We start from the raw sequence: 12,081 nt of genomic DNA on the forward strand, positions 1-12,081 counted from the left end.
ATCTGTAAATAAAGATAAACCACCCAGCGACCACTGTAAGTAAAGATAAACCACCCAGGGACCACTGTAAATAACGATAAACCACTCAGGGACGACTGTAAATAAAGATAAACCACCCAGGGACCGCTGTAAATAAAGATAAACCACCCAGAGACAACTGTAAATAAAGATAAACCACCCAGGGACCACTGTAAATAAAGATAAACCAGCCGGGGATCACTGTAAATAAAGATAAATCACCCGGGAACCACTGTAAATAAAGATAAACAACCCAGAGACCACTGTAAATAAAGATAAACCACAATGGAACCACTGTAAATAAAGATAAACCACCCGGGATCCACTGTAAGTAAAGATAAACCAACCAGAGACCACTGTAAATAAAGATAAACCAACCTGAGACCACTGTAAATAAAGATAAACCACAATGGAACAACTGTAAATAAAGATAAACAGCCCAGGGACCACTGTAAATAAAGATAAACCACATGGAGACCACTGTAAATAAAGATAAACCACTCAGTTACCACTGTAAATAAAGATAAACCACCCAGGGACCACTGTAAATTTAGATAAACCACCCAGCGACAACTGTAAATAAAGAAAAACCACCCGGGAACCACTGTAAATAAAGATAAACCACCCAGAGACCACTGTAAATAAAGATAAACCACCCAGGGACCACTGTAAATAAAGATAAACCACTCAGGGACCACTGTAAATAAAGATAAACCACCCGGGAACCACTGTAAATAATGATAAACCACCCGGGTACCACTGTAAATAAAGATAATCCACCCAGGGACCACTGTAAATAAAGATAAACCACCCAGGGACCACTGTAAATAAAGATAAACCCCCCAGGGACCACTGTAAAAAAGGATAAACCACCCAGGGACCACTGTAACTAAAGATAAACCACACAGGGACCACTGTAAATAAAGATAAACCACCCAGGGTCCACTGTAAATGAAGATAAACCACCCAGAGACCACTGTAAATAAAGATAAACCACCCAGGGACCACTGTAATTAAAGATAAACCACCCAGGGACCACTTTAAATAAAGATAAACCACCCAGGGACCACTGTAAATAAAGATAAACCCCACAGAGACCACTGTAAATAAAGTTAAACCACCCAGGGACCACTGTAAATAAAGATAAACCACCCAGGGACCACTGTAAATAAAGATAAACCACCCGGGGCCCATTGTAATTAAAGATAAACCACCCAGGGACCACTGTAAATAAAGATAAACCACCCGGGGACCACTGTAAATAAAGATAAACCACCCAGAGACCACTGTAAATAAAGATAAACCACGCGTGGACCACTGTAAATCAAGATAATCCACCCAGGGACCACTGTAAATAAAGATAAACCACACAGGGACCACTGTAAATAAAGATATACCCCCCAGGGTCCACTGTAAATAAAGATAAACCTCCCAGGGACCACTGTAAATAAAGATAAACCACCCAGGGACCACTGTAAATAAAGATAAACCACCCAGGGTCCACTGTAAATAAAGATAAACATCCCGGGGGCCACTGTAAATAAAGATAAACCACCCAGGGACCACTGTAAATAAAATAAACCACCCGGGGACCACTGTAAATAAAGTTAAACTCCCAGGGACCACTGTAAATAAAGATAAACCTCCCAGGGACCACTGTAAATAACGAGAAATCACCCGGGACCACTGTAAATAAAGATAAACCACCCAGGGACCACTGTAAATAAAGATAAATCACCCGGGGACCACTGTAAATAAATATAAACCACCCAGGGACCACAGTAAATAAAGATAAACCACCCGGGGACAACTGTAAATAAAGATAAACCACCCAGGGACCACTGTAAATAAAGATAAACTTCCTTGGGACCACTGTAAATAAAGATAAACCACACAGAGACCCCTGTAAATAAAGATAAACCACTCAGGGTCCACTGTAAATAAAAATAAACCACCCGGGGACCTCTGTAAAGAAAGACAAACCACCCAGAGACCACTGTAAATAAAGATAAACCACCCAGGGACCATTGTAAATAAAGATAAACCACCCAGGGACCACTGTAAATAAAGATAAACCACCCGGGGACCACTGTAAATAAAGATAAACCACCCAGAGACCACTGTAAATAAAGATAAACCACGCGTGGACCACTGTAAATCAAGATAATCCACCCAGGGACCACTGTGAATAAAGATAAACCACACAGGGACCACTGTAAATAAAGATATACCCCCCAGGGTCCACTGTAAATAAAGATAAACCTCCCAGGGACCACTGTAAATAAAGTTAAACCACCCAGGGACCACTGTAAATAAAGATAAACCACCCAGGGTCCACTGTAAATAAAGATAAACATCCCGGGGGCCACTGTAAATAAAGATAAACCACCCAGGGACCACTGTAAATAAAATAAACCACCCGGGGACCACTGTAAATAAAGTTAAACTCCCAGGGACCACTGTAAATAAAGATAAACCTCCCAGGGACCACTGTAAATAACGAGAAATCACCCGGGACCACTGTAAATAAAGATAAACCACCCAGGGACCACTGTAAATAAAGATAAATCACCCAGGGACCACTGTAAATAAATATAAACCACCCAGGGACCACAGTAAATAAAGATAAACCACCCGGGGACAACTGTAAATAAAGATAAACCACCCAGGGACCACTGTAAATAAAGATAAACTTCCTTGGGACCACTGTAAATAAAGATAAACCACACAGAGACCCCTGTAAATAAAGATAAACCACTCAGGGTCCACTGTAAATAAAGATAAACCACCCGGGGACCTCTGTAAATAAAGATAAACCACACTGGGACCAATGTAAATAAAGATAAACCACCCAGGGACCATTGTAAATAAAGATAAACCACCCAGGGACCACTGTAAATAAAGATAAACCCCACAGAGACCACTGTAAATAAAGATAAACCACCCAGGGACCACTGTAAATAAAGATAAACCACCCAGGGACCACTGTAAATAAAGATAAACCACCCGGGGACCATTGTAATTAAAGATAAACCACCCAGGGACCACTGTAAATAAAGATTAACCACCCAGGGACCACTGTAAATAAAGATAAACCACCCAGGGACCACTGTAAATAAAGATAAACCAACCGGGGACCACTGTAAATAAAGATAAACCACCCAGGGACCACTGTAAATAAAGATAAACCACCCAGGGACCACTGTAAATAAAGATAAACCACCCAGAGACCACTGTAAATAAAGATAAACCACGCGTGGACCACTGTAAATCAAGATAAACCACACAGGGACCACTGTAAATAAAGACAAACCACACAGGGTCCACTGTAAATAAAGATAAACAACCCAGAGACCACTGTAAATAAAGATAAACCACCCAGGGACCGCTGTAAATAAAGATAAACCACCCAGGGACAACTGTAAATAAAGATACACCCCCCAGGGACCACTGTAAATAAAGATAAACCACCGAGGGATCAATGTAAATGAAGACAAACCAGACGGGAACCAATGTAAATAAAGATAAAGTGACCAGTGTAAATAATGATAAACAACCCGGGTACCACTGGAAATAAAGATAAACCACCCAGAGAACACTGTAAATAAAGATAAACCACCCAGGGACCACTGTAAATAAAGATAAACCAGCCGGGGATCACTGTAAATAAAGATAAATCACCCGGGAACCACTATAAATAAAGATAAACAACCCAGAGACCACTGTAAATAAAGATAAACCACAATGGAACCACTGTAAATAAAGATAAACCACCCGGGATCAATGTAAATAAAGATAAACCAACCAGAGACCACTGTAAATAAAGATAAACCACCCTGAGACCACTGTAAATAAAGATAAACCACAATGGAACAACTGTAAATAAAGATAAACAGCCCAGGGACCACTGTAAATAAAGATAAACCACATGGAGACCACTGTAAATAAAGATAAACCACTCAGGGACCACTGTAAATAAAGATAAACCACCCAGGGACCACTGTAAATTTAGATAAACCACCCAGCGACAACTGTAAATAAAGAAAAACCACCCGGGAACCACTGTAAATAAAGATAAACCACCCAGAGACCACTGTAAATAAAGATAAACCACCCAGGGACCACTGTAAATAAAGATAAACCACTCAGGGACCACTGTAAATAAAGATAAACCACCCGGGAACCACTGTAAATAATGATAAACCACCCGGGTACCACTGTAAATAAAGATAATCCACCCAGGGACCACTGTAAATAAAGATAAACCACCCAGGGACCACTGTAAATAAAGATAAACCCTCCAGGGACCACTGTAAAAAAGGATAAACCACCCAGGGACCACTGTAACTAAAGATAAACCACACAGGGACCACTGTAAATAAAGATAAACCACCCAGGGTCCACTGTAAATGAAGATAAACCACCCAGAGACCACTGTAAATAAAGATAAACCACCCAGGGACCACTGTAAATAAAGATAAACCACCCAGGGACCACTTTAAATAAAGATAAACCACCCAGGGACCACTGTAAATAAAGATAAACCCCACAGAGACCACTGTAAATAAAGTTAAACCACCCAGGGACCACTGTAAATAAAGATAAACCACCCAGGGACCACTGTAAATAAAGATAAACCACCCGGGGCCCATTGTAATTAAAGATAAACCACCCAGGGACCACTGTAAATAAAGATAAACCACCCGGGGACCACTGTAAATAAAGATAAACCACCCAGAGACCACTGTAAATAAAGATAAACCACGCGTGGACCACTGTAAATCAAGATAATCCACCCAGGGACCACTGTAAATAAAGATAAACCACACAGGGACCACTGTAAATAAAGATATACCCCCCAGGGTCCACTGTAAATAAAGATAAACCTCCCAGGGACCACTGTAAATAAAGATAAACCACCCAGGGACCACTGTAAATAAAGATAAACCACCCAGGGTCCACTGTAAATAAAGATAAACATCCCGGGGGCCACTGTAAATAAAGATAAACCACCCAGGGACCACTGTAAATAAAATAAACCACCCGGGGACCACTGTAAATAAAGTTAAACTCCCAGGGACCACTGTAAATAAAGATAAACCTCCCAGGGACCACTGTAAATAACGAGAAATCACCCGGGACCACTGTAAATAAAGATAAACCACCCAGGGACCACTGTAAATAAAGATAAATCACCCAGGGACCACTGTAAATAAATATAAACCACCCAGGGACCACAGTAAATAAAGATAAACCACCCGGGGACAACTGTAAATAAAGATAAACCACCCAGGGACCACTGTAAATAAAGATAAACTTCCTTGGGACCACTGTAAATAAAGATAAACCACACAGAGACCCCTGTAAATAAAGATAAACCACTCAGGGTCCACTGTAAATAAAGATAAACCACCCGGGGACCTCTGTAAAGAAAGACAAACCACCCAGAGACCACTGTAAATAAAGATAAACCACCCAGGGACCATTGTCAATAAAGATAAACCACCCGGGGATCACGGTCAATAAAGATAAACCACCCAGAGACCACTGTAAATAAAGATAAACCACACTGGGACCACTGTAAATAAAGATAAACCACCCAGGGACCATTGTAAATAAAGATAAACCACCCAGGGACCACTGTAAATAAAGATAAACCCCACAGAGACCACTGTAAATAAAGATAAACCACCCAGGGACCACTGTAAATAAAGATAAACCACCCAGGGACCACTGTAAATAAAGATAAACCACCCGGGGACCATTGTAATTAAAGATAAACCACCCAGGGACCACTGTAAATAAAGATTAACCACCCAGGGACCACTGTAAATAAAGATAAACCACCCAGGGACCACTGTAAATAAAGATAAACCACCCGGGGACCACTGTAAATAAAGATAAACCACCCAGGGACCACTGTAAATAAAGATAAACCACCCAGGGACCACTGTAAATAAAGATAAACCACCCAGAGACCACTGTAAATAAAGATAAACCACGCGTGGACCACTGTAAATCAAGATAAACGACACAGGGACCACTGTAAATAAAGATAAACCACACAGGGTCCACTGTAAATAAAGATAAACAACCCAGAGACCACTGTAAATAAAGATAAACCACCCAGGGACCGCTGTAAATAAAGATAAACCACCCAGGGACAACTGTAAATAAAGATACACCCCTCAGGGACCACTGTAAATAAAGATAAACCACCCAGGGATCAATGTAAATGAAGACAAACCAGACGGGAACCAATGTAAATAAAGATAAAGTGACCAGTGTAAATAATGATAAACAACCCGGGTACCACTGGAAATAAAGATAAACCACCCAGAGAACACTGTAAATAAAGTTAAACCACCCAGAGACCACTGTAAATAAAGATAAACCATCCGGGGACCACTGTAAATAAAGTTAAACCACCGAGGGACCACTGTAAATAAAGATAAACAGCCCAGGGACCACTGTAAATAAAGATAAACCACCCAGGGACCACTGTAAATAAAGTTAAACCACCCAGAGACCACTGTAAATAAAGATAAACCATCCGGGGACCACTGTAAATAAAGTTAAACCACTCGTGGACCACTGTAAATAAAGATAAACCACACAGGGACCACTGTAAATAAAGATAAACAACCCAGAGACCACTGTAAACAAAGATAAACGCCCCAGAGACCACTGTAAAAAAGATAAACCACCCAGTGACCACTGTAAATAAAGATAAACCATCCGGGGACCACTGTAAATAAAGATAAACCACGCGGGGACCACTGTAAATAAAGATAAACCACCCAGGGATCAATGTAAATGAAGACAAACCAGACGGGAACCAATGTAAATAAAGATAAACCACCCAGAGACCACTGTAAATAAAGATAAACCACCCGGGGACCACTGTAAATAAAGATAAACTCCCAGGGACCACTGTAAATAAAGACAAACCTCCCAGGAACCACTGTAAATAAAGATAAACCACCCAGGGACCACTGTAAATAAAGATAAATCACCCAGGGCCCTCTGTAAATAAAGATAAATCACCCGGGGACCACTGTAAATAACGAGAAATCACCCGGTACCACTGTAAATAAAGATAAACCACTCAGGGACCACTGTAAATAAAGATAAATCACCCAGGGCCCTCTGTAAATAAAGATAAATCACCCGGGGACCACTGTAAATAAAGATAAACCACCCAGCGACCACTGTAAATAAAGATAAACCACCCAGGGACCACTGTAAATAAAGATAAACCACTCAGGGACGACTGTAAATAAAGATAAACCACCCAGGGACCGCTGTAAATAAAGATAAACCACCCAGAGACAACTGTAAATAAAGATAAACCACCCAGGGACCACTGTAAATAAAGATAAACCAGCCGGGGATCACTGTAAATAAAGATAAATCACCCGGGAACCACTGTAAATAAAGATAAACCACCCAGAGACCACTGTAAATAAAGATAAACCACCCTGAGACCACTGTAAATAAAGATAAACCACAATGGAACCACTGTAAATAAAGATAAACCACCCGGGATCCACTGTAAATAAAGATAAACCAACCAGAGACCACTGTAAATAAAGATAAACCACATGGAGACCACTGTAAATAAAGATAAACCACTCAGGGACCACTGTAAATAAAGATAAACCACCCAGGGACCACTGTAAATTTAGATAAACCACCCAGCGACAACTGTAAATAACGAAAAACCACCCGGGAACCACTGTAAATAAAGATAAACCACCCAGAGACCACTGTAAATAAAGATAAACCACCCAGGGACCACTGTAAATAAAGATAAACCACTCAGGGACCACTGTAAATAAAGATAAACCACCCGGGAACCACTGTAAATAATGATAAACCACCCGGGTACCACTGTAAATAAAGATAATCCACCCAGGGACCACTGTAAATAAAGATAAACCACCCAGGGACCACTGTAAATAAAGATAAACCCCCCAGGGACCACTGTAAAAAAGGATAAACCACCCAGGGACCACTGTAACTAAAGATAAACCACACAGGGACCACTGTAAATAAAGATAAACCACCCAGAGTCCACTGTAAATGAAGATAAACCACCCAGAGACCACTGTAAATAAAGATAAACCACCCAGGGACCACTGTAAATAAAGATAAACCACCCAGGGACCACTTTAAATAAAGATAAACCACCCAGGGACCACTGTAAATAAAGATAAACCCCACAGAGACCACTGTAAATAAAGTTAAACCACCCAGGGACCACTGTAAATAAAGATAAACCACCCAGGGACCACTGTAAATAAAGATAAACCACCCGGGGCCCATTGTAATTAAAGATAAACCACCCAGGGACCACTGTAAATAAAGATAAACCACCCGGGGACCACTGTAAATAAAGATAAACCACCCAGAGACCACTGTAAATAAAGATAAACCACGCGTGGACCACTGTAAATCAAGATAATCCACCCAGGGACCACTGTAAATAAAGATAAACCACACAGGGACCACTGTAAATAAAGATATACCCCCCAGGGTCCACTGTAAATAAAGATAAACCTCCCAGGGACCACTGTAAATAAAGATAAACCACCGAGGGACCACTGTAAATAAAGATAAACCACCCAGGGTCCACTGTAAATAAAGATAAACATCCCGGGGGCCACTGTAAATAAAGATAAACCACCCAGGGACCACTGTAAATAAAATAAACCACCCGGGGACCACTGTAAATAAAGTTAAACTCCCAGGGACCACTGTAAATAAAGATAAACCTCCCAGGGACCACTGTAAATAACGAGAAATCACCCGGGACCACTGTAAATAAAGAAAAACCACCCAGGGACCACTGTAAATAAAGATAAATCACCCAGGTACCACTGTAAATAAATATAAACCACCCAGGGACCACAGTAAATAAAGATAAACCACCCGGGGACAACTGTAAATAAAGATAAACCACCCAGGGACCACTGTTAATAAAGATAAACTTCCTTGGGACCGCTGTAAATAAAGATAAACCACACAGAGACCCCTGTAAATAAAGATAAACCACTCAGGGTCCACTGTAAATAAAGATAAACCACCCGGGGACCTCTGTAAAGAAAGACAAACCACCCAGAGACCACTGTAAATAAAGATAAACCACCCAGGGACCATTGTAAATAAAGATAAACCACCCGGGGATCACGGTCAATAAAGATAAACCACCCAGAGACCACTGTAAATAAAGATAAACCACACTGGGACCACTGTAAATAAAGATAAACCACCCAGGGACCATTGTAAATAAAGATAAACCACCCAGGGACCACTGTAAATAAAGATAAACCCCACAGAGACCACTGTAAATAAAGATAAACCACCTAGGGACCACTGTAAATAAAGATAAACCACCCAGGGACCACTGTAAATAAAGATAAACCACCCGGGGACCATTGTAATTAAAGATAAACCACACAGGGACCACTGTAAATAAAGCTTAACCACCCGGGGACCACTGTAAATAAAGATAAACCACCCAGAGACCACTGTAAATAAAGATAAACCACGCGTGGACCACTGTAAATCAAGATAAACCACACAGGGACCACTGTAAATAAAGATAAACCACACAGGGACCACTGTAAATAAAGATAAACAACCCAGAGACCACTGTAAATAACGATAAACCACCCAGGGACCGCTGTAAATAAAGATAAACCACCCAGGGACAACTGTAAATAAAGATACACCCCCCAGGGACCACTGTAAATAAAGATAAACCTCCCAGGGACCACTGTAAATAAAGATAAACCACCCAGGGACCACTGTAAATAAAGATAAACCACCCAGGGTCCACTGTAAATAAAGATAAACCACCCAGAGACCACTGTAAATAAAGATAAACCACGCAGGGACCACTGTAAATAAAGATAAACCACCCAGGGACAACTGTAAATAAATATAAAACACCCAGGGACCACTGTAAATAAAGATAAACCTCCCGGGGACCACTGTAAATAAAGATAAACCACCCAGGGACCACTGTAAATAAAGATAAACCACACGGGGACCACTGTAAATAAAGATAAACGACCCACAGACCACTGTAAATAAAGTTAAACCACTCGTGGACCACTGTAAATAAAGATAAACTACACAGGGACCACTGTAAATAAAGATAAACAACCCAGAGACCACTGTAAATAAAGATAAACGCCCCAGAGACCACTGTAAATAAAGATAAACCACCCAGTGACCACTGAAAATAAAGATAAACCATCCGGGGACCACTGTAAATAAAGATAAACCACGCGGGGACTACTGTAAATAAAGATAAACCACCCAGAGACCACTGTAAATAAAGATAAACCACACGGGGACCACTGTAAATAAAGTTAAACTCCCAGGGACCACTGTAAATAAAGATAAACCTCCCAGGGACCACTGTAAATAACGAGAAATCACCCGGGACCACTGTAAATAAAGATAAACCACCCAGGGACCACTGTAAATAAAGATAAACCACCCAGGGACCACTTTAAATAAATATAAACCACCCAGGGACCACAGTAAATAAAGATAAACCACCCAGGGACAACTGTAAATGAAGATAAACCACCCAGGGACCACTGTAAATAAAGATAAACTACCTGGGGACCACTGTAAATAAAGATAAACCACCTAGAGACCAGTGTAAATAAAGATAAACCACCCAGGGACCACTGTAAATAAAGATAAACCACCCAGGGACCACTGTGAATTTAGATAAACCACCCAGGGACAACTGTAAATAACGAAAAACCACCCGGGAACCACTGTAAATAAAGATAAACCACACAGAGACCACTGTAAATAAAGATAAACCACCCAGGGACCACTGTAAATAAAGATAAACCACACAGGGACCACTGTAAATAAAGATAAACTACCTTGGGACCACTGTAAATAAAGATAAACCACACAGAGACCCCTGTAAATAAAGATAAACCACCCAGGGTCCACTGAAATAAAGGTAAACCACCCGGGGACCTCTGTAAAGAAAGACAAACCACTCAGAGACCACTGTAAATAAAGATAAACCACCCAGGGAATATTGTAAATAAAGATAAACCACCCGGGGATCACGGTCAATAAAGATAAACCACCCAGAGACCACTGTAAATAAAGATAAACCACACTGGGACCACTGTAAATAAAGATAAACCACCCTGAGACCACTGTAAATAAAGATAAACCACAATGGAACCACTGTAAATAAAGAAAAAACCCCCGCGATCCACTGTAAATAAAGATAAAGCAAACAGAGACCAGTGTAAATAAAGATAAACCACCCAGTGACCACTGTAAATAAAGATAAACCACCCGGGAAAAACTGTAAATGAATATAAACCACCCGGGGACCACTGTAAATAAAGATAAACCACCCGGGGACCACTGTAAATAAAGATAAACCACCCAGGGACCACTGTAAATAAAGATAAACCACCCAGGGACCACTGTAAATAAAGAAAAACCACCCAGGGACCACTGTAAATAAAGATAAACCACCCAGGGACCACAGTAAATAAAGATCAACCACCCAGGGACCACTGTAAATAAAGATGAACCACCCAGAGACAATTATAAATCAAGATAAACCACCCAGGGACCACTGTAAATAAAGACAAACCACTCAGAGACAACTGTAAATAAAGATAAACCACCCAGGGACCACTGTAAATAAAGATAAACCACTCAGGGACCACTGTAAATAAAGATAAACCACCCGGGAACCACTGTAAATAAAGATAAACCACCCGGGAACCACTGTAAATAAAGATAATCCACCCAGGGACCACTGTAAATAAAGATAAACCACCCAGGGACCACTGTAAAAAAAGATAAACCCCCCAGGGACCACTGTAAATAAGGATAAACCACCCAGGGACCACTGTAAATAAAGATAAACCACACAGGGACCACTGTAAATAAAGATAAACCACCCAGGGTCCACTGTAAATAAAGATAAACCACCCAGAGACCACTGTAAATAAAGATAAACCACCCAGGGACCACTGTAAATAAAGATAAACCACC

The sequence above is a fragment of the Scyliorhinus torazame genome, chromosome 23 (assembly GCF_047496885.1).
Source record: "Scyliorhinus torazame isolate Kashiwa2021f chromosome 23, sScyTor2.1, whole genome shotgun sequence".
NCBI lineage: Eukaryota > Metazoa > Chordata > Chondrichthyes > Carcharhiniformes > Scyliorhinidae > Scyliorhinus > Scyliorhinus torazame.